The following is a 21,683-nucleotide window of genomic DNA, read 5'->3' as shown; positions in this document are numbered from 1 at the left end:
TCAGTGACAATAATAGGGTTGGGAAATGTTTCCAATCTTTCTTTTTTGTAGTTGTGTGGGACTGCAGGCTGATGCATGGCACCAACTCCTAAGTGTGCTGTGGTGGTTTCTGAGATGATACGAGAAAAGTGTTAGGAGAATACAGTCAGGAGGCACTTCTGAGCAAGATGGCATTAGTGATATGAAGATCAGTGAGAAGACAGCACTCAGCTGATGGCAAGGTGAGGGAAAATGGTAGGAAACCACAGGACCTAGCAGGCAGCAGGCTGTACCACTAGTTTGTTCAGGGGATGATTTCTAATTGATTAATGCCAAGCTACAGGAATGCTTGAAAGTCAGAATGAGGAACTTGTGCCATTATGATCAATCTAAACCATGAAATTATCAAATCCCTACGAGGGACAGAGGGACATGGCACAAAATAGAGGATACCGAATTCTTCATATCTGCTACAGGAGTGACAGCAGAGTCTTCACACACACACACCAAAAAAACCCACAAAAAAAACCCGTAAGACATGACTGAAAATTAAGGCAAGTTCAACCTGATAAAGTTTGTGTGCCTGCAACATATGTCATTAGTTTGTTCTGAAAACAGAAAGAAATATGTCTGGGTTTGGTAATAAAAGCTTTTCAAAAGAGTACAAAAATGGGCTGCAAGCCACCTTCTTCATTGAAATTAGCAAATCTAGCTGTGAGGTAAGAAAAGAAGGAAGCATAACAGGCAGATAAACCAGAACAAATAGCAAGGAAAAGGCAAGGACATCCTGGCAAAGCATTCAAAGCTTCAGGCTATGAGAAGCTTGATGCTGACATTGGGGAAGAACATGGTTTCATAGTGCCAGTCACTCAAAAGGAGGGGACCCCCAGGAATCTTCCCTTCCCACTGCCTGGCAAGCCTTTGGGATGATCTGCCATGGTGACTGGACCTCACACTTTGAGCTATCCAGACAGGTTTTAGAAAATTGTATTCTTGGACTTGGCATAGAGAAAGAGAAGCTGTTCAACAACAAACTGAGGAAGGCACCTGTCCTTCTCTCTTGTGTTGTCTACATTGCATGCCAGTATTATTTGTTACATTGTCAGCTAGTGACTTCTGGGAAATCGTAAAAACCACTCAGTTACTTGGAGAGAAAACTGTTTGATGTATCATTGATGAACTTTAGTCCTTAAGACTCATGTCCCAAAGCTGTCCCAAATTAGTTTCATTCGTGTCGTGAAGAACCTATTTGGCTCATTTATACTTCCTTTACTGCTCTGGTATGATACTGACTCAGAGTCATCTTTAAATACTAGAATGTCACTAGATCTCACTTTTTTTGCAAGTATTTATTGCTAGCATCATGCACCATCCTTGTCCTTACATCAGTCACACCCGATTCTGGAGGGACCACTGCACAGATCACGTATTTCCTTACGGTTTGGGGAAGTCACATTCTCCCCCTACAGCACTGCACTACTAACTCAATCTAGCAAGTGCATGGCAAAATGAAGAACATGGAGGCAGACCTTTCCAGGAGAGACTCCAGTGCTATGACAAAAGAAACGGCTCTTGCTAAAGAACAATAATGGACAATAATAGGACATATGCACACATTTTCAGTTTCTGTCCCTAACACTACAAATGTGTCTTAATTTTCTTTCCTGGGGTCACTTCTGACAGGAATGAAGGAAGTATCATCACAACTGCAATTTTAACCAGAATTTAAAACCTGGGCTTCACAAGATCTTTGTCCCAACCCCTGAATTTGAAGAGATAAACCTCAAAGCCCAAGCAGATGTCCCAGATAACTATAACAGGATTATCATGGGTTGACTTACAAAAAGGAATTTTTAAATAACTTTTGTTCTGGGAACCTCATGGGAAGCTATTGGAAGCTTTTCAAGCAAGCTCAGCTTTTATTACCAAACCCACACCCATTTCATGGATGCTCCAAATGATGTCCAGGACGAACAGTCTATGCTTTGCAGTGTTTCCTTTTCTGAAGTAACAAACCCTCCTGGTTTTGATTACCCCTTTCAAGCACCTCCTCAATCTATCGACTCATTTAATATTCCCTCAGTCCCTCAGTGCATGACTTGTTCCCTCACCATGTGCACAAAATAATGTATGTGCCAATAAAATGTGAACTCTGAAGTGTTCATTTCTGTAATAGAACAAATTGTTCTCTTTCCTTTTCGGTTCCATACTCTATTTCAGCTGATGGCACCTCAGAGGTTATAAACAAACACGTCACAGCAAAGGTTTTTTTCCTGCTGCGGTTGATAGAAAAGATGAAGCTCAGCATACAGAGTACATAGGTTCACACATTGGCAACATCTTGAGTTTATTTACCATGAACCTCAGTAGGGTATTTTTCCATAAACTGAGATATTTCAAAAGGCAGAAGAATGAGTAACAAGGAAGTTGAAAGTATAAAAACACAGAATGATTTTAGCATGAATTGTGGAAGGCAAGAAAATAATTCCAGGGCTGGCAAAAAATGACAGCAGCACTGGCCTTCTATCACAGCAAATTTTTGGAAACCACTGGGTAGAGTAACATTACACAAATTTTGCTGATTTCCCCCTTGCTTTCTCTGCCTCTTGATCAGACCAGAGATAACATATTTCAAAGTAAAGATGGCACACAACATGTAGTTGGCATACCCTTATTTTGCACAGATTACATAAAAGCGTATTCAGCAAACATTTCCCCCACGTATTCCACAGGCAAAGGCTGACACATCTCACCTACATTGAACAAAGAGACCTTTCTTGTCTTATATTCATTTATACATATTCTCCATTAGATTATTTTCTGCTCTTTACTGGTAGGCAAGAACAGTATGGAATATGTAAAGGATGAAAACGCACTAGTTACAAATAATCACTTTGTGTTCTATTTGTTCCATCATCTCTGCTAATTTTAGCAGTTTGCTAACCTGGAGTTAGGTCCTGAGAATTTGTTTAGGCAGACAACTCATTGTGAATTCTTCAAAGGCACCATTTTGTCCATGTTTTTGTGAGGAGATCTTTGGGATTCACAAAACTCATAGGTGGTGCTGAAGAATCATGGTAACGTGATCCAAGACATGATCCGAAAACCTCTCTTTTCTTTCCTCTGGTTTTCTTTACAGGCATGATACAATGTGGACTAGCCATTACGGATGTTTTTTGAGCTCTCAGAATGGATGAATTTGCAAAACATTAATAACCCCAAATGCAACCTTTGACTGTTCTGAAAGATCTGGTTCTATTCTCCTTCATCCTTGTTCCCCTTTTCATGTTTTTATTGTTTGGGCTCTGAGTAGATTCCTTCTTACAGCTGGATACAAACAAAAGTACATTAGACCCCAAACTTTTACAAATATCTGTCCAATTTAGTATCAAAATACATGGAAATCTCCAATGTTGATCCTTATCATCTTGTCTGCACTTAGATTTGCGAAGCATGAAGGGCAAACACAGATGTCATATCAACTGAGTTCTTTCTGTGAATCTCTGAATCGTAATTGCTAGCAAATGCTGTCGTAAGATACAGAGTGAGTGCAGACTAGTCAGGAAATGAGTATTGACAGGACTGTGATGAATATGGTGTTATACGGGTTTACAGTATTTAACTACCGCTTCTCTGGGCCAGGAAGATGTTCTAAAATGTAAAACCTTTATGTATGTAGACCACAGTGAAGAATACACCTTCCAAAGAAAGAAAAGTGTAATCTTACCCCTTCCATAACCTTTTCCATACCTGCCTCTCCTGATACATGTATTCTTTCCCTTTGGTAATTAAGTTTCCCTTAAATAATTCTGTTTGAATGGTAATGCACACCAAGTGACAGTGGTTTACTCCATTCTCAGTTTCTTTTCTTTCCTCTGTTCACATTCTGTGCATTATGGGATTAATCCTGTTGCTAGAGAATCTTCTATGACAATAAGTAGTTTTTCCAAACGAGTAATAGGAGAAATATCCAAACAACCTTGTTGAAACAAATGCAGCTTTTCAGGACTCTGTTTCTGAATAGAACAACTTCTTGAGGGTTCTACGTCTCAAAGTGGAAATACTTTCAAAAATCAGTTAACACAATTGTATTTATAACAAAAATCAAGCAAGCCAAATCCCTGGCAGTATGCCACTTTTGTTAAACTCATTAATCATACTTTTTCTTCTCTCACATAATAGATACTTCAGTTGCATAAATGTATTTTCTTGTATCATAAAATGGCAGTCTGGGATTGCTTCAAATATCTTACTTGTTCCTTGCTGTGGGTAGTTTGGAGGAGAAATAGTGAAGTTTGGAGTGTATCCCAAGAATTATCTCAGTACTCTTCGCAAATTCATTGTGTCATCCCTAAACAAAGAGACGTGATCATAACAGGCAAGAGCTAAAGCCTTCACCATGGGGAATTGTGACTTCATTTTAGCATCATGACTGTCCTTAAGAAACTACAAACAAGCTACATTTGCCCAACAACTGTGTTTATTGTTATTGCCATCCCTGCTGCTGTGCTGTATTCCTTACTACCATCAGAGAGGTTTGTATCAGATTAGTTCCCCACTACACCAGCACCTCACAGCTCAATGGCCAGTCTAAAAGTTCTCCTAGAGGAAACATCTTCCACTTTCACAGCCATCAGTTTTCCTTGCCTGAACTCTCATTAGAGTGTTGCTTGTATATCCAGTACTGAAAAGCAACTCAAACTTTTTATCATCCAAATATCTGTCTAGCCGTTGTGAAACAATGATACTCACCAGCAGTCTGAAGGAAACAGCAGGTTGCAGACACCAAAATGAGCCTCATCTACCATCAAATCTGCCACACACAAATGCCTCACATACAGAGATCCGAGGGTACCTGGCATGGTTGGTGTAGTGGTTTGCCACACCAACACTTGTCATTGCCATGACTGTTGTGCCAAAGAAGCTTTCCTGAAATTAGCAGAAGGAAAAAGAGGTACTGTGGTGGGAACTGAGTGACAAATAGGGAATTGGAAAGAAGGATGGGATGAAGGCATGGCAGACTATGAATGTTATAAGGTAAAAGGAAGGTGTCCATGTGTCTCTAATTGAGGAATGTCATAGCTATTGCCAACTGAGACAGCATAAATTTCTGAAAACCCCTTTTTAAAAGTTTGGCATCACACTGCTGTAAGTATATATGCATTATTACTTTTCTGCTGGCTGATACAGAAATATATCTCAGGATACCCTCTCAAAATGCTACATCTTTTGCACATACTTTATTATTCAAAAGTGAAACATTGTATGTGAACATACACAGCTGGTTACAGGCAGTTAGAGATTCTCTTACTCTGTATTGCAAATACTGTCAGCAAAGTGCTTTTGTTTGCAGTTGTGAAGAAAGATTCAGACAAGCAGCACGACAACATTTCTGGAAATTTTAAGTTAAAAACAAGAATTCCAGGAATAATCAGAGAACTGGAACAATGGAGTTCCAACAGGAGAGGTGAAAAAAAAAGAGAGGAAATTCTGAACATCTGCTCACTTATTTGCATTATATGTTTTAATGTTTGTAGACAGATTGTTACCTCAAAACCAAAAGAGAAATTAGTAAAGGTCTAATGTTATATCTTTTTACTCTAAAGGCTTCATGTAACATACTCCTCTCTAGTTAACCTAAAAAGTCTTTGTGTGCTTCCAGAAGTACCTAACCTCTTCTGTGTAAAATTGATTACCACAACAAAATTACTGCAGTATCAGCAAATGCACACATAGAGCTAAGTCCCTATCACATAGTAAGGACCAGCCCCTCTAATAGCCTCAGGTATCAGACTTTAACCATGCAATTCACTGGAACCATCTGGTGAAATGAAGAAAAGCAAGTAGACAACTTGCTGGGGCCAGCAAAATAGGTAAGTACCAAATAATGCAGCAATAGAGACTGTAAGTAACAAAAGAATTCTAGGGCTTGCATCCAGCATGCTGGCATCACAGCTTTTGGCATCACGGCTTTTTCTTCCTTTTTTTCATTTTACTTCCTTTTTCTCATTTTACTTCCTTTTGTTCATTTTCTGTTCCATTGTTTCCTTGCTTACTCTTCAAGAGCTTCTCAAAACTAAGATGGCATGCTCAAAGCTGAATCCTTAGCTTTCCTCTTGCCCACTGTAGGCAGAAGTTCATAGGTACAACTGTTAGCTAGCACACCTACCGAGGTGAATATCGCTACACAACAGTAGTAGAATATGTGTATATTTTCAGTAGCAAACAGGAAAGATTAATTTTGGTGAAAAACATGAAAGCAACACTTTCATTTAATGTGAAGCAAAACACTTCAAAAGTATTGGACTGTATAATTTCAAAAATTATTTCAATTTTGAAGTGTTTTAAATTGTTCACATTTCAATTTTATTGTCATAATACCTTTTTTAATATTAATAATGAACAGTGAACAAGTAAATATCTGAATATAAATTCCTAAACTCTGTAATTTATTTACTGAGCAAAATTTAATATACTTATTACCAAAATACTACAGTAATTCTAATAAAAATAATTATGAACAATATATAATAAAACAGTAAGTTTAAAATATATGCTGTAAAAATAAGGAACAAAAAAAATCTACAAAGCTCTAAATTCAAAGTGAAATATTAAAAGCTCAGCAAAGACCCATCAACTAAAGTGGAATGAAAAATATGTAGAAATGCTGGAATTTTTAACCAATTGGATTTACTGCTCCAGCCAGTTCTGTGCTTTGTGGGAATGTGATATATACAAGCAAGAATGTCACTGCATGACTTGTGGTATGTCAGCAGATCTTCAGCTCTGTGGAGGGTGCAATTTCTTCTTATGTCTCTAGTGGCAACACGGGTTTTAAAATTTCCTGTCCTCCTTCAGTCTTGACTATTTATTCCTGCCTCCATGCATCAGTTTACTCTCTTCGCCATTTAGTCAATGTTATGGTCTGTGAGAGCAAAGGGAAAGAATATGAAACTCCCTCATTCCCTTAAAGAGGAAATACAGAGAGTGGAAGAAGAGCAGCAATGATGAAGTATTAATTGACCCTTTTCCATTTATATTTAATTAATTACTTGCTTCTTTGAATTCCACGTAAATATTCTCAATGCCTGAGCAGTATCATTTTCTGAGTCACCATATAGCATGGTACTCTTCCCACTTAAAGTCTAGATCTTTGAAAGCTGACAAGCCAAAGCAAACCCTGGCTTAGCATAACAAACTGGATTCTTACAATGAATATCAGGATAAAGCCAAATTTCCAAGCTTTGGAATAGGAAATGGTGGAGTCACCATCCCTAAAAGTGTTTAAGATGTGTCTGGATCTGGCAGTGGAAGATATGGTTTAGGGGTTAAAGTGGAGTGACAGGTTAATGGTTGGACTTGATGATCTCTTCCAACCTTGATGATTCTGTGATTCTGTCACAAATTACTGCAAGTGATATTACTTTGCCTTCTAAACTTTGTGTTTACAGTGTGTTGAATTAATGACTTCCATGTGGGCTACACCCACTTCTAGGCAGCATTGACTAGAAGGCACTTGTCTGTTATAACAACATTAAAAGAAAGCAAGCATTCTCAGAGGAGCAAATGGGAAAGGCACCAAATCATCTTTTTTTTTCTCAGTGACATCAATATTACAATTTCTCTTGAGCCTAGAAAAGTCAAGAAAAAATACTATGCTCTGCCTTTGAGGTTTTTGGCTGGGAAGTGCATTAAATTATCATTGATTCTTAACTTATTTTATATGCTCTTACAGAGCCTACAGTGAATACTTCATGCCAAAGAAGTTTATATAGTCCTAAAATTTCTGAGGCAAAGGTAATAAGCTTAAAGAGCTCTTTTCAGACTCTTTCTCAGCTAACAAAACATGGTGCAATTTAATAATGCAAATGGGTATTTATTTTTCAATTGAAGTCATTATAATATAAAAAACTATATCCTAATGCAGATATGACAAAGAGTGGAAAATGTAAACCATCTGCATGTGAAAAAATGTAAAGGATTTATGGAATGGTTGGGAAGGCTTCTGCACAATGTATAGGCCATAGCAAGCTTTTGATTTTGATCGAGAGACAGGATATGCTGAAACAGCCACAGACTCTTTGCCAAGTTTTCTTAACTCTTTGGTAAGAAAAACAGAGCAGCCAGTAGAGACACAATGCTGACTTTACTTTGTGTTTAGAAAAACTTGGTCCCAGACCTCTTCATAAAGTGTTTTACCACTTTAGCATTTATCATCTTAGGCAGTTTAACAGAGAGAACTTTACCGTAGTCTCAGTTATATTTAAATAAACCAGCTGCATGCCAAAACTCCTCAGAAAGATTATACAGCATAAACTGCCATAGGAGCATCCAAAAAGACCCATAATTCAGCTCCCTACATAGTAAATTGTTGTTGCTTAAAATGGACATCATAGGACAGAGGTGAAGATTTAGAAAAATACCAGAGAATTTCTCTGTTAAAATGGCTTACGTAGTCATCAGGTTTCTTCAGCTGTAATACCAGGAAAGGCATGAGCTCCCTATGGGCTCAGTGATCCTACAGTTAATTTATCTGGGTCTGACAAGTGAGAGTAAGACTGTGGTCATAACAGCAAGAGGTTTTGCAGACAGGGGATCATGGGAATAGAGAGTCTTGGGGAGAAAGCTTAGTATAAGGTTTACATTCTTGTTATTGTTATTCAGTAACCAATAAAGCCAAACCCATCAAAACATAGCTAAGCTATATAGTTTTAGGGCACAGCCAGTTTCACAGGCCAGTAATGCTTTTCTATGCTCAGGGTCATGAAAAAGCAGAGATGCTGTTTGAGGATTTATCAGCCTGCTCCAGGTCCTATGAAAAACTGAGGAGAAGCACAAGGTTGTTGCTTTGAATTACACTTTCACACTTTCTACACTGTACCTGTCTCTGCAACTCCTCTCAGGAACCCCTTTTCATTTCAGCTTTGTCTTGCAGCTTATCTGTCTTACCTTTGCACTTTTTAATGGATTGCTAAAGCTGAATCCTCCCAAGACAGGAGAAGAGAGGTGGAAGACACTTTTAGCACAGTCAGTCAGCACAGAATCTCATACTGATGAGCAATCTGGCAACCCATCATGCACAAATGACAAAACCTACGAGGAAACTTTACAAAGGAGAAATGTCATGTGCTATGGTAAAATCTATCCAGTTCTGATGAGCATTTTATGGCATGGACAGAGCAAGCAGCTGCCCTCTCCAGGCAGGTAAGTCAAGGTAATAATGAGCAGGAGCAACAAGTAAAGGCTACTAAAACTACTGAAAATAAATGAGTAACAGAACTGCTGGAGGCTACTAAAACTGCAAACTAGTAAAGGCTACTAAAATGGCACAATGGACATGGATGGTTCACTCATTTGTCAAAGACAAAGGGACCTTTTGTATTTGGCACAAAAGGAAAGACAATAAAAGAGGGGGGATGAGGATTAGAAAAAAGCAATCATAATTTTTCACCTGCACAGAGCAGAAGATTTTGCTGTAGTCTTAATCAGAGAGTGAATCAAGTATCTTAGTTGAAACAGATAGATACTTAATTCTCTTCACAACAAATAGATAGATAGTTATTTAATTCTCCATAGGTCTGAACTTCTTTGATGGCAAAGAGCTGTATATTATGTAACTTTGTCACCAAAAAAAGCAAACAACTGAATAAGAAATACATTTTATCTGTAACAGCTCTACTAGCGCTTATTAAAAGTTATTTTGTGAACTGTAAGAAAAACATATATAATTTTGAAACTTTCAAGTCAGTTAATTTTATGCTTCCATTACATGGTATTTACTTGTACTGAATATCTTATACTTTCAGATCCAGTTTATAGCTACTTTTCAAAGTATACAGTCTTTTCATTGAGACATGAGTAAAATTACCCTAGCCACATGAATAGAACTCCCAAAGTGATCAACATGGAAAGACCTCTTGAGAGTAATCAGCTTACAGGGATGTAGATTATATAAAACATACAAGCTAAGTCTTAAATCCTAGCAAGAAATAGTAGAAAGGACTTTAAATAAACCATTGCTTTATATGAGGATTGCGAGTGAAAGAAAAATTACACATAATGGGAGGAAATAAATTCATACAAGAAGAATTCAGATTAGTATTAATGTAAGGGTTGAAGCACTCCTTTATTTTTCCTCTACAGATGAAGATCTCATGATGATAACATATGTAATGTGGTTACGGCATTACAACTCCCATAAACACAATCTATAAAAATTTTTTTACAAAATTACTTCATATACCAGTGTTTATTTATTAGAACACAGCTGGCATGGCTGGATGATGGAAAACAAATAAAACTTTCCAAACCTTAAATACGTTTATGCAATCTAAATAATAACTCCTCTGGGAAGTCAGATAGATTTGGTTACTCTACGGCAAACTCTTTCAGAAAAGGATCTGTAGAGCTCAAATTTTGTTCTTTATCCCTCACATAATTAAGACTAAGGAACTGAGAGCAAACACTGAATCCATTTGCTAATTTACAGATGAACCCTCCAGCTTAATAACATGAGGGGGAAGCTCATTGGCTTTTATGCTATACTTCATACCCATTGAATTACCCAACTCTCAGAGATGCCAATTTTTTTTAATTTATCTGATTTTCTATACTATAATCAATACATGTCATCTAGATGTCTCAAATAGCTCTATCAATGGTAAATAACAGATATTCTCACTAGTATTATCAGCATAGCTATCCAAGGAAGAAAGTTTTTTGAGTCTCTCTTTCTTGCTTTTGGATCTATTGATTCATTTCAGCCTGTGTGACAAAACTAGACATCTCAAAGATATTTAATTACACAGATGTTATGCATCTACAGAGAGAGGAAATAAAATCTAGAATTCTTGCTAAGGGAACTGCCACCCCATCCCCTTTGGCATGGAGTGGCAAGCCATCCATCCCATGCGCTTTGGCTGGTCTCTTGGCACATGGCACTGCCTGGATCATTAGCTCGTTCCTAACTGTAGCTTGTGTTTTGCTCCTCACCTCAGAAACACAGGGGGTGGAAAAACAGGCAAGAATATAGAGGCAAGTACTGAACACTGAAACACTGCTAACACAGGGAGATCTCAAGTTACTAAGATGCCTATCTCATGGGATCCTAGCAGGGAAATTGGGTTATTGCAGGGAGTGATGTTGGGTGACAGCGCACAGATTTGAAGGAAGACAGACTTCACTAGTTTTGCTACTCATAGAATAACTTGTCTCTCTTTCTGGTTTGCTTATAGTTTCAGCAAGCATATGGAACATAGCTATTCTAATAGCATTTTCTGAATTAGGCAAATATTTAGGAACTGCATTCTAGTATATGTTCTCTTTTTTTATAGAGGTCAAATTGTCATGAAATACTGCTGCTCAAAAGTAATGCTTGGCTAAAGCTGTCTGGATAAGAAAGAGTGATCAATACAATTCCAGGAGACAACACATGTGTCCAGCTCTATGAAAAGTAGGTGGCAAATACATTTACAAATTCCAAATAGGGAAGGCTTCAGCTGAAAAAGTCCCTGTTGCAACATGTAACTACCTCCCCACTCCTAAAAAACTCAGAGAGATAATTGCTCCCTCTTGCAGTCATTCATTTACTTCTATTTAACAGGAAAACTGAGAATATCATGCATTTGTCTGCATTCCTTTGGCAACTGGAATTATTATTATCTAACTGGTTTAGAATTATATTAATTTAGGACTAGAAATATTAGTACACCTTTACCCTTCTCAAAATCCAGTGCACTCATTTGACATTCCAAACAACCTACATTTTGTTTGCTTTCACAACTGTCAGTCAGCTTGGCAAGAGACCAAACCCCAAACCAGGATGCTCCTGCCCTTAGCAAATCCTGAAAAGCACCAGGTCAGTAGGAGCTTCAGGGTGCAGAGCACCTTCAAGAATCAACAGTTTTGGTGTCATAGATGCTGGCATCTTGACACTGAGTGGTTAATGAGGGTATACTTGACCCCATGATATGCTCAGGAAGATACATGCATTCAGACACTGGTTGTTGGGCTTTTTTAAACACTTAATCCTTGTCTTTTTCCTCAGCATCTGTAGTGAGTATCTTTCCATTATCATGGTTTCGTGGCTAGGCTCTTAGAAGTCTCACTCTCCAAATGCATTGGATAAGAAGCTGGGCCATGAAATCCACGTGGCTGAAAGGCACCCCAATCCTCTTTTCTCATTTTAAATCTCATTTGACATTTTATTTTTTTCTGAACTCTGGAAGCCAATCCAAATAAGTAGGTAGATGAAGAGCTGCAATTCCTTATATTAAGGCAAAGTCTTTCATTAGCACATTTATCTGCATCTGGGGAGATTACAGGTAGGGATTTTTTCTGTGTGAAGAAAGAAGTTTAATTTAGATTGCTTTCTCTCAGAGCTTTATTATTTGGAAACAGAAACTGCCACCTAGAAAAAAGAACACCAAAAGCAGAGGTTCAAAGCTATTCTATGAACCTTGGCTTATGTCAATAGTAGTTAGGTGTTGAAATGCCTTATAAATATGGCTTCGTGGACCTTCCTGTCTTTGCACACACAGCCATATTTTGAACCACTTGGGAATGTTCTGATTTGTGGTTCGATATGGCCCATGGTTTCAAAATGATGTTGAGCTTGTCATTGAGGTTATCCTAGAGAGACAGACAGATTTACTTCGAGCATTCTTTGCCAGTGTTTGCTAATCTTTGCACTCTTTAGAGAAGTTTGTGGAAACTGTAACATCTAAGAGGGTTCTAGGATTACAGAGGTCCCAAAAGAATTCAAAAGAATACAGAAATGCATGAAGCAACACTGGCAAGTATGATCACAGGGTTCAGCCTCCCATCCTACTTTCAAGACCCTTTATGAAACTTGCTGAACCCCTTAGTCCAGTTAAAAAAATACTCAGTTGAATAAAGCTACCCTATCTTCACAGCAAGATCTAGCTTTCAGTTTCCATTGTTCCTGTCATAGTCCTATGCACTGAGGTGCAAGAATGTCAAAGAAGTTGGTTTGATCCATACTGCTTGGTCTCAGAAATGTAAATTGCAGGTTTTCTTCCCAATGTGCAGCTATACAGACTGATGGCTTCCACTGATTCTGAGTGGGGTCCCAGATGGCCAGCACTACTGAAAAGTTCAACTCTGTATTTTGTTAAAACTAGCATGATTTTTTTCAAACTCACATTCTCTATGGTCAGTGCTCTGGCTTTCCTGCTCTGACCATTTCCTGGTACCAAAGACTAAGGAATTAAAAACTGCAGATGGTATAAACTGGCAAAAAAAGGTAGTCTGGCTTGTAGCCTCTCCCTACAACCTTCATAACTTAAATTAATTTGGAGGGATGTGAACAATGATATAAAGATATAATGTTTTATTTAAACAAATAATGGTGACCATAAACACAGGCACTTTTCTTCCTGTACAACATTAACTGCCACCTGAAATAAATAATCTTTTGAAAATATTAGATTCTTGCTATTGCATTATATGGAAAATAGAAATTTTCCATTTCTAATAGTTTGAGATGTTACATACTGAAAAAAAATAATTTTTATAGTGGTTTTAATACAAGCTAGATGAATGTGTTGGACATTGCATGTTTTGAAACAGAGAAAACCCATACAAATTAAGTGAAGGTCAAATTTCTTGTGGTTGAAACCATGAAGTACAGAACATATTTTGTTTGTTTGGATCTTGGGGGAACAAACTGTTTTTATGGTGGAGTAGTCATATTACACTAAAGCAAGCACTTTAACCTATTGCATTTCAAAATCACATCTTTATAAAATAGGGAATGTACTGACATCCAGCACATTCAGTCTCAATCACAAAAAAAACCTGGAAACAAGTCTAAAAAGTCAAAACTTGAGAAAACACACATTTATTTTCTAAATGCTATCATACTAAGAAGGAAAAAACACTGCACTATAGGCTGATGTAAACCTTCATTAGGATCTAATAGTGAAAATCTGTTTATCATACACAACTTTCTTATGTAAGTCTGATTCAGAATGGTCATTCAAAATGGCTACATTTGAAACATCCTGTCTCGCTAAATTCCACTCACCTCCTTATGATCCAGGTCTTCATGACGCAGCATTTTACCTTAACTCCCACACTTGTGTTTCACTAGGAAAATGTATGATAAAAATAAACATTGTAAATTATCCTTAGTGGATATGACTTGGCAGGTATTTTCTAAGTTTCATTAGTAAAATTAAGGAAGATTATATCTTAAGACAACTACAGCTCAGCATTGGTTAGGAGGAATGCCTGGAAACTTTTACAACTTTTAAAATTGCTCCTGTTCCATTCAGGGAGAAACCCAAGATTTTTCAAGATTTCCCATAAAGGGACAGGGAATGAGAAGTTCAGAGTAGAAAATAGCATTTTGTTATTGGAAGTATAGTTTGACTGTAGTGCATCAGCTGTCCTTGCACCAATGCTGCTTTGTTAGTTCCTAAGGATTTAAGCAAAAATTTCGTGCAGTGAAAATCATCAGAAAAATTTCCCGTCAACTCTGATTCACTAATTACCAGCCATGGTCACAACCACACACCATTTTTCAAAACTCTTATTTTCAAAACTCATAATCTGCTGAACTGATGCCTCTCTCCCCAAATAAACAATCTGCCTTGTATGGATTTATGAGTTGGTTACATTTGGGAATTACTATGTGGTCAGGAATTGTGACATTTCTAAATAAACAATGATGTTGAGCATGAAAACGTTAGCTTCTGTTTGCGATCCACGGAGACATGAGATGGATCTCTATATTCCTAAAGCAAGAGTAAGTTAAGCTGATTAGTTTTAGGGATTCAAATAAACACAGTGTCTTTCCAATTACATCTAATTACATCAGTGAGTAACAACAGAGTGCAAGTTAATAGGATACTTTAGCGTGCCTCAAGTCCTACAACCTCTTCAAAAAAGCTGTGTGCTCGTCTTTCCTTTCCCCAAGCACACGCCGATCACTTAGCAGTATTAGTTAATCATCAGAGCTGGGATAGTTTAGGTCACAATCCTTAATCTCCTTTATATGACGACATTTATTTTGGCACTACAAAGCACTGCACAAGGAAGTAACAGCCTCTTTGCTGGTTGTGTCGAGTTCTGTGACAGCTTGAGTGTGGTGGAGCTTAATAAGTGTACTACTGCATAAGTAGATCTGAAAACATCCCAGTCACACCTGCTCAGACCACCTCAAACTGAAATCTACTTTCCAAGGGTATTCTCATAATAAAAGGGACAGGCAAGAGAACGTATTTAAACAAAACACAAACTTCAAAACATGGGGATTCAAGTATCATTGCCTTCACAATCTCTTATGGATCAACATTTTTCATGCTGTTACTTCTTCATTAGGGACATAGGATTTTTCAGACTACAAGTGATTTTAGACAGCTACAACTCTGATTTCCTTATTGCTTAACTGCTTTAAGATTCTGTTCAATAAAAAACAGAGGAAAGAGAGGCTATGTAAGTTGGAGGTTTTGTGTGGGTATATTTTTTCTGAAGGGTGGGTTGTTGTTTTAAACTGCGCAGACACCATGAAAAATTAAGTTTAGTTATGACAGTTTTGATTATTGCTTGGTCACCATGTAATGGTAGTCTAAGTGTACACTGCAGAGCCATCTTAACAAAACTGTCATGTAAGTAAGGCTGTGATTTATTCAGCTAGATATCTAATTTCAGCTAACCACCTAATCTCCCTCTTGAACCCACTCCTGCACACTTAGAAACAACTCCTGCACAACTTGGAAATGTCACAAATTAATGAATTTTCAGTATATGTCTGATCCCATTTTCCTCCATAGGCATAAGCAGTAACTCCCAGAGCCCTTCCTTGATTCAAATTCCTCTCTCCGCTTTTGCCTCCACCCAAACAATTCCATAACCAGAAAGGCACATGCAATACCATTTAACAGTAAGTTTATACTAAAACAATTCACTAAAAAACCCCACATTTTTATGTATTCACTCCAAGACCAAGAAGCATTATAGCTCTCATTTGGACCTGTACACTTCGGTAAACATGCTAGCATAACTCTCCAAATTCTCTAGCAGGAATAAAACTGATTTTATTCTGTGGCAATTACTGTGTACACAAAAGAGAATAAATGCATGTTTGGTATTAAGATTTCATTTATGGTGGAAAAGTCCATTCACATGGAGATGTTTCAGAGCAGTCCAAAGAGAATATTGCCCCCATAGCTCTCCCCAGAGGCTTGATGGGATCCTTCAGCCTTCACTGATTTTCTCATCTGGCAGTCCTCTAACAAATCTCACCTTATGCCACAGGCATCTTGATTCCTGCCCTCACATGCTACATCTATGAGTAATATTTCTGTTTTTCCTTTAGAAATTTCTTCATATGCCCTCTGTGTGCCTGTCCTCCTTCCCACAACTTTTCCCATCACCTCTGTCTCAAACTGCTTTTCCCAAACTGTTCTCAGCTCCCATTCTCTCCTTGCCAAGAAACTCCCTTTTTCAGTTTCTACTCCCACCCCAAAGTTTTCTATTTCTATCATTCGACTCCATTAAATTAATGGATTTTGTTAAAAACAGCCCCTTGTCTGATTTCAAGCAAAAAATCTCAATGGCCTCTCATGCAGAGAAACTGGGAGATACAGTTGCCTGTCAAGCTAAACTGGGGGGTCTGCAGTTCCCCATGTGTGCTGTGAGCCAGTGAATTAAAGTGTCTTCCCAAACATGAAGCTGTGAACCCTGGCTGTCCACGACCACCTATAAACTAAAATGCTCCACTTGAACTGCCTCCCCAAAACTCTCATCTGCTAAATCAATAATAAAAGTAACAATGATAATAATACTGATGATGATAATACTATCTCTACGAAAATTCCAAATTAGGTCAGAGATTTTTTTTTATACTGAAACTCAGAAACTAGGAAAGGGAAACAGTACAATTTTGTTAAGGCAAAGTAAACATATGGTGTAAAAATTAATTCAAGGACAAAACAAACTCTTATTATAATACATTTCCACTGGCCCTGTGCTGAAACTCTGTGTGCCAAACAGGTATGATTTTGTCCATTAAATGTCATTGAAACTCCCAAACCCTCAGCACAGTATTTAAGTACAATAAGAATACTAAATAAGCGAAAAGCCACTAGCAGCATGTCTTCTGTCAATAGACAATCTCTCTTTTCCTCACTGTTCTCCCTAACTTGAAACATCCTGCATTCAGGCTCCCTGTTGCTGTCTAGACACAGTTCTGCTTTTGCCATCCACCATGAGATGGGTCTGTAGCCTGCAGCCACAGGAGCACAACCTCAGCCCTTGTAGGACTTGCACACACACATGCTGTATGTTGAAGGGCTCTTCCAAAGAATCCAAGCTTGCTGCTAATGTACCAGCAATCTCCAGCTCCAGATCCACAGGATCATCCAGTGAGGAAGTGAGTGAAGTGGCATCACTTTGAAAATTCACTTAAAACCCTTGTCATTTCCATGAATGATTTTAGCCCTTTCAAATGGTGCAATCTTCCCAACATATCTGAATTGCCATTTGGAATTTTTTTGATAAAAAAAAGATGAGGAAGAAATGATGAGTGGGAACAAGGAGAGAGACATGTGAAATTCCAGAAGTGTGTCCTCCTAAGAACAGGTATGACTGCCATAGCACACATCAAACAGTGTGCTATGGCAGTCATTAGCACCATTAGAGAGTAGAGACTCAGAGAAGAATATGCAACAGCTGGATTGCTAAATATGCCCCTGAAGTATGAAATAACCTGTAATTTTCACTTGTTTTCGATCACGCAGCTTCTTGTTGCTTTTATTCTTAGAAATATAAATAGTATCTAAAAACTTGAAAAAATGGATGCCATGCAAATGTAATGACTCTGGAATAGTATTCAGTCTTTTGTGGGGCAGGAGAGAAATTTTGTTAAAAGGAAGTATCACTTGGGAATCCCAAACTCTCAGCACTGAAATTAACATACATGCTGAAAGTATCCAACCCTCCTCTCCCTTTGAGCCTGTGATTTACTTAATAGGTAGTACTGCTAAAAGGGGGCTAGGGGAAAGGAGAGACTAGGGAACTAATCAATTACCACTTCACACCTTGAATATTCACCCCAGCAACACCCCTGTTACTGTTTTGCATCAGAAAGTGCATAAACATGGTGTAAGTACTTTCTATTGTTCACAAGCACTGGTAATACTTTGTAGCACATACTAAAAACCAGCAAGTTTTCTCTTTTCCCGTATTCAAATCCATTTTCTTTCTTTTTTGTGTCTTTGTTAGTGCTTCCTCACCACTCATGCCGGCTTTAGACAAATGTTTGTCAGAAGAGTAAAACCAGACCAACCAGCAACTGTCAGAACACACACGTTAGCAGTTTAAAGCTTGCTGCCCTCGGCCTTACCTGGAGAAGACCTGGTTTTACAATGGCTTGTCTATTTTCCTATATATGTATCAGTCAACCCAATAAATTATTTTTCAATTCTGTCACACTTTATACCCATATTATAAAATGACCTGTTTAGCTCCTACTTCTTTTATGACCTTCCTTATACTTTGTTTTCCTTATGGCTTTTCTTTTGGGCTTATTAAGCTGTTCTGCAAACTACCAATTCATTTTCACCCAAGCCCTCTCCTCAATATTTCCCTCCTGGGAAACCTGAGATTTAGCAGGAAGCCTTTCACTATACATACTTTAGAAATAATTAATTTTAAATAATGACTTCATGCATGATGCAATGTCCTATTGCGTTATTAGCCTACAACCTTGTCTTCCCTCATCCTTCTATCCTTCTTATTTTCTTGGGATAGACTTAATTTTCTTCATAGTAGCACATATGGTGCTATGTTTTGGATTTGAAACCAAACCAGCATAGGTAACACTCACCTGTTTCAGCTATTGCTGAGCATTGCCGCCACAGGAATACCTTGCATTGCTCAGCCAGCTGGAAGGGCACAAGAAGCTGGGAGGGGCGCAGTCAGGATGGCTGTTAATTTGCATTGTGCTAACCCACAACACTTGCATACAAATATTTTAGTAAACTGCAATCCTACAAACAAACAAGATACTATTGTGGCGTTAAACTACTTACGTGGGCTGTAATGGATCCTAAGAAGTGAAATTTCCAGGGCCAGGTAAGCTTTTGGAATCTGTTGCACTGACGCCAGGATGAAAATGATGAGCACTATTTCTTACCTTGTTACTGATTTCCTATGTGGCTCTAAGTTGTAAAATGCTGTGGCTGTTCCTACCTGCCAGTTTTTTCCTGAAGATCATCTCAGCGATAACACCTCTTGCTGATGACCTGCAATTCAGGCTTTTTGTGCATCGCCTAGGACAACTGTAACACCTTGTGAGGTTTTTCTCAGCCCACCAGTCATATGCTACAAACTCTAGCTACCCTCTGGCAAGAGGCTCTCACACTTTCTTTCTCTCTCTTTTGCCTGCACCACAACCCTAGCATGCAGGTCCATGTAAGGGCTTGTCTCTAACCAATGCCTACCTGCCCTTGATTTTAAAGGAACAAGGGAAACCTGAGTCAGGATGCAGGTGCTTGTAGTAACATAGCTTTATAAATCAACAAATTCAGAGAATCATATAATGGTTTGTGTTGGAAGAGACCTTGAAGATCACTTAGTTCCAAACCCCTGCCAAGAGCAGGGACACCTTTAGCTAGAACAGGCTGCTCAGTGTTCCTTCCAGCCTGACCTTAAACACTTCCTGGGATAGGGCATTTACAACTTCTCTGGGCAAGCTGTTCCAGTGTCTCACTACCCTCAGAATACAAAATATTTTCTTAGTATCTAATCTAAACCCACTCTCTTTCAGTTTGAATCCACGTTCTATTGTTGCCAGGGCAATTATATCTTGAATTACTGCTCAACACCTTGAAGAGGGACAGCAGACAGGATGTGTCCTGTTGAATTTTGCTGGGGGCATTTGTGATGATGCCTGTCCTGAAAATACACAGAAGACAGTCAGCTAGACTGCCCTTCCATTTGACACAGAGCTTGTACAGAGATGCAGGCAGGCTATGACACACAAGATATCAGAGCATCTCAGGAAGGTACAGAATCATGAGTTCTGTCCTAGGATGACACAAACAATTTCTGACATGAAGTAAAACAGCACCTCACTTGGGAATAGGATGGTGTTCGAATTATCAGAGATCTTTGCTGTTCTGACATATGCCAGGAAAGCAAATTATTGTAAAGACTTCTTTGAATGCAGTGTGCATTCCAGTCTTGCTTCTCTCTTTCACAGACTGCTTGGTCAAATTTGTTTGGATGGGCCTTTAGTGGAGAAGATGCGGGTGTCACGTACCATGGCTACACCAATGGCAAAAGTTTCTTGGGTGCACACGAAGAGCACTGATCATGTAGGTATCCTACCATACACAGAGGTCATGCAGTTACCCTGTAAACATCTGAAGCTGTGAAATTCAACCTGTGTCCCACAGGAACTCTGCTGCCCAAGTGCTGAAAATCCTATGAGAAGGGGGTCTGTGGATTCCACTGTGGAAGCTAAAAGAAAACAGGGAGAACATGGACTTGTCCATCCAAGCAGCTCACAGTCATCATTACAGGCCTGTTTTTATCTCCAGCTCTGGCCAAAACTTCTGTAGACAAGAAATCTGGCTGCTAAACTGACATTGCAGTGTAACCACCTTTGTGTTTTTGCCCATGGAATGGAAGTAATAAGATTACCAGAGGTCACTGAGTATTTTGGAGTAATCATTGAACACCAAAAACTGCAAGTACAGATCATTTCCTTAAATGGAGATTAAAAATTTGTTATGATAATCATAACTGAAAATAACAAGATACTGGGTTTTGTGAAATTAACCGATCACCTTTTGTTATGTTTTAGCAGTACTTGGCTGCTTGCCTTGCTCCTAGTAAAGAATATGAATACTCTGTGCAGAAGTTGAGAAATATAATTTCTGCAAGACTTAGGCTCTGGGTTTTTTTAACAGTGATAAACAGAGAGTTATTTGATTTGTGACATTTTAATTTCCAGTTCCTTCAGAATGCCCTGCGTACGCCGTAATTCAGTATCAAGGAACTTTACAAGGTAACTGTTAAGAACATCAGCAAGTTCTCATTTGGCTATCATAGGTCTAAGTAAAACTCAAGACTAATTTTAGCATTTATTGGAATGTGCTACTAGAAAGAAAAGGTCAAATGTGCTCACAGGAAAGCAGCACCAGTTTGAGTTTCTGGCTCAAATCTGTTTCTCCCTTGCAACAAGTGACACTTTCCTCCATCTATTCCTGTCAAGCAGAATAAATCAGAGCAGCAACATCTGTCTAAGAGGAGGAATTTTGTATACATTTGTCATGCAAAATATTCCCTGTTCCCAAAACATATTCAAAAGAGTGGTTCACTATTCCTGGAGGAAAGGGGAGCACAGTGACACAGCACCACCAATGCAACAGACAGCATCCTCTGCCTGCATGAGATACTTATCTTTGAAAAAAAAAAAAGTCAAAAGGTTTTTTTCAGCACTACTCATTAGCGCTGCTCCAGCAGAAAAACTAGCTGCTCTGTCTCAAGTCTATGGAGGCAGATAAGAATGCAGACTCAACCTGTTGAAATCCCTCTTGCAGTTCCTCTTGCAGTTCTAAGAGACGCCTACAGAGTTAGGAGAAAAAAGCTTTCAACGATTCATTTACCCATGCTCCTACCTTGATGAGTACCAAGTAAAAGGTAGGCCCTGAGGAGGCTGAGTATTGCAA

This window comes from Acanthisitta chloris, unplaced genomic scaffold, assembly GCF_000695815.1.
Source record: "Acanthisitta chloris isolate BGI_N310 unplaced genomic scaffold, ASM69581v1 scaffold30768, whole genome shotgun sequence".
Lineage (NCBI taxonomy): Eukaryota > Metazoa > Chordata > Aves > Passeriformes > Acanthisittidae > Acanthisitta > Acanthisitta chloris.
This window is presented reverse-complemented; position numbering follows the sequence as displayed.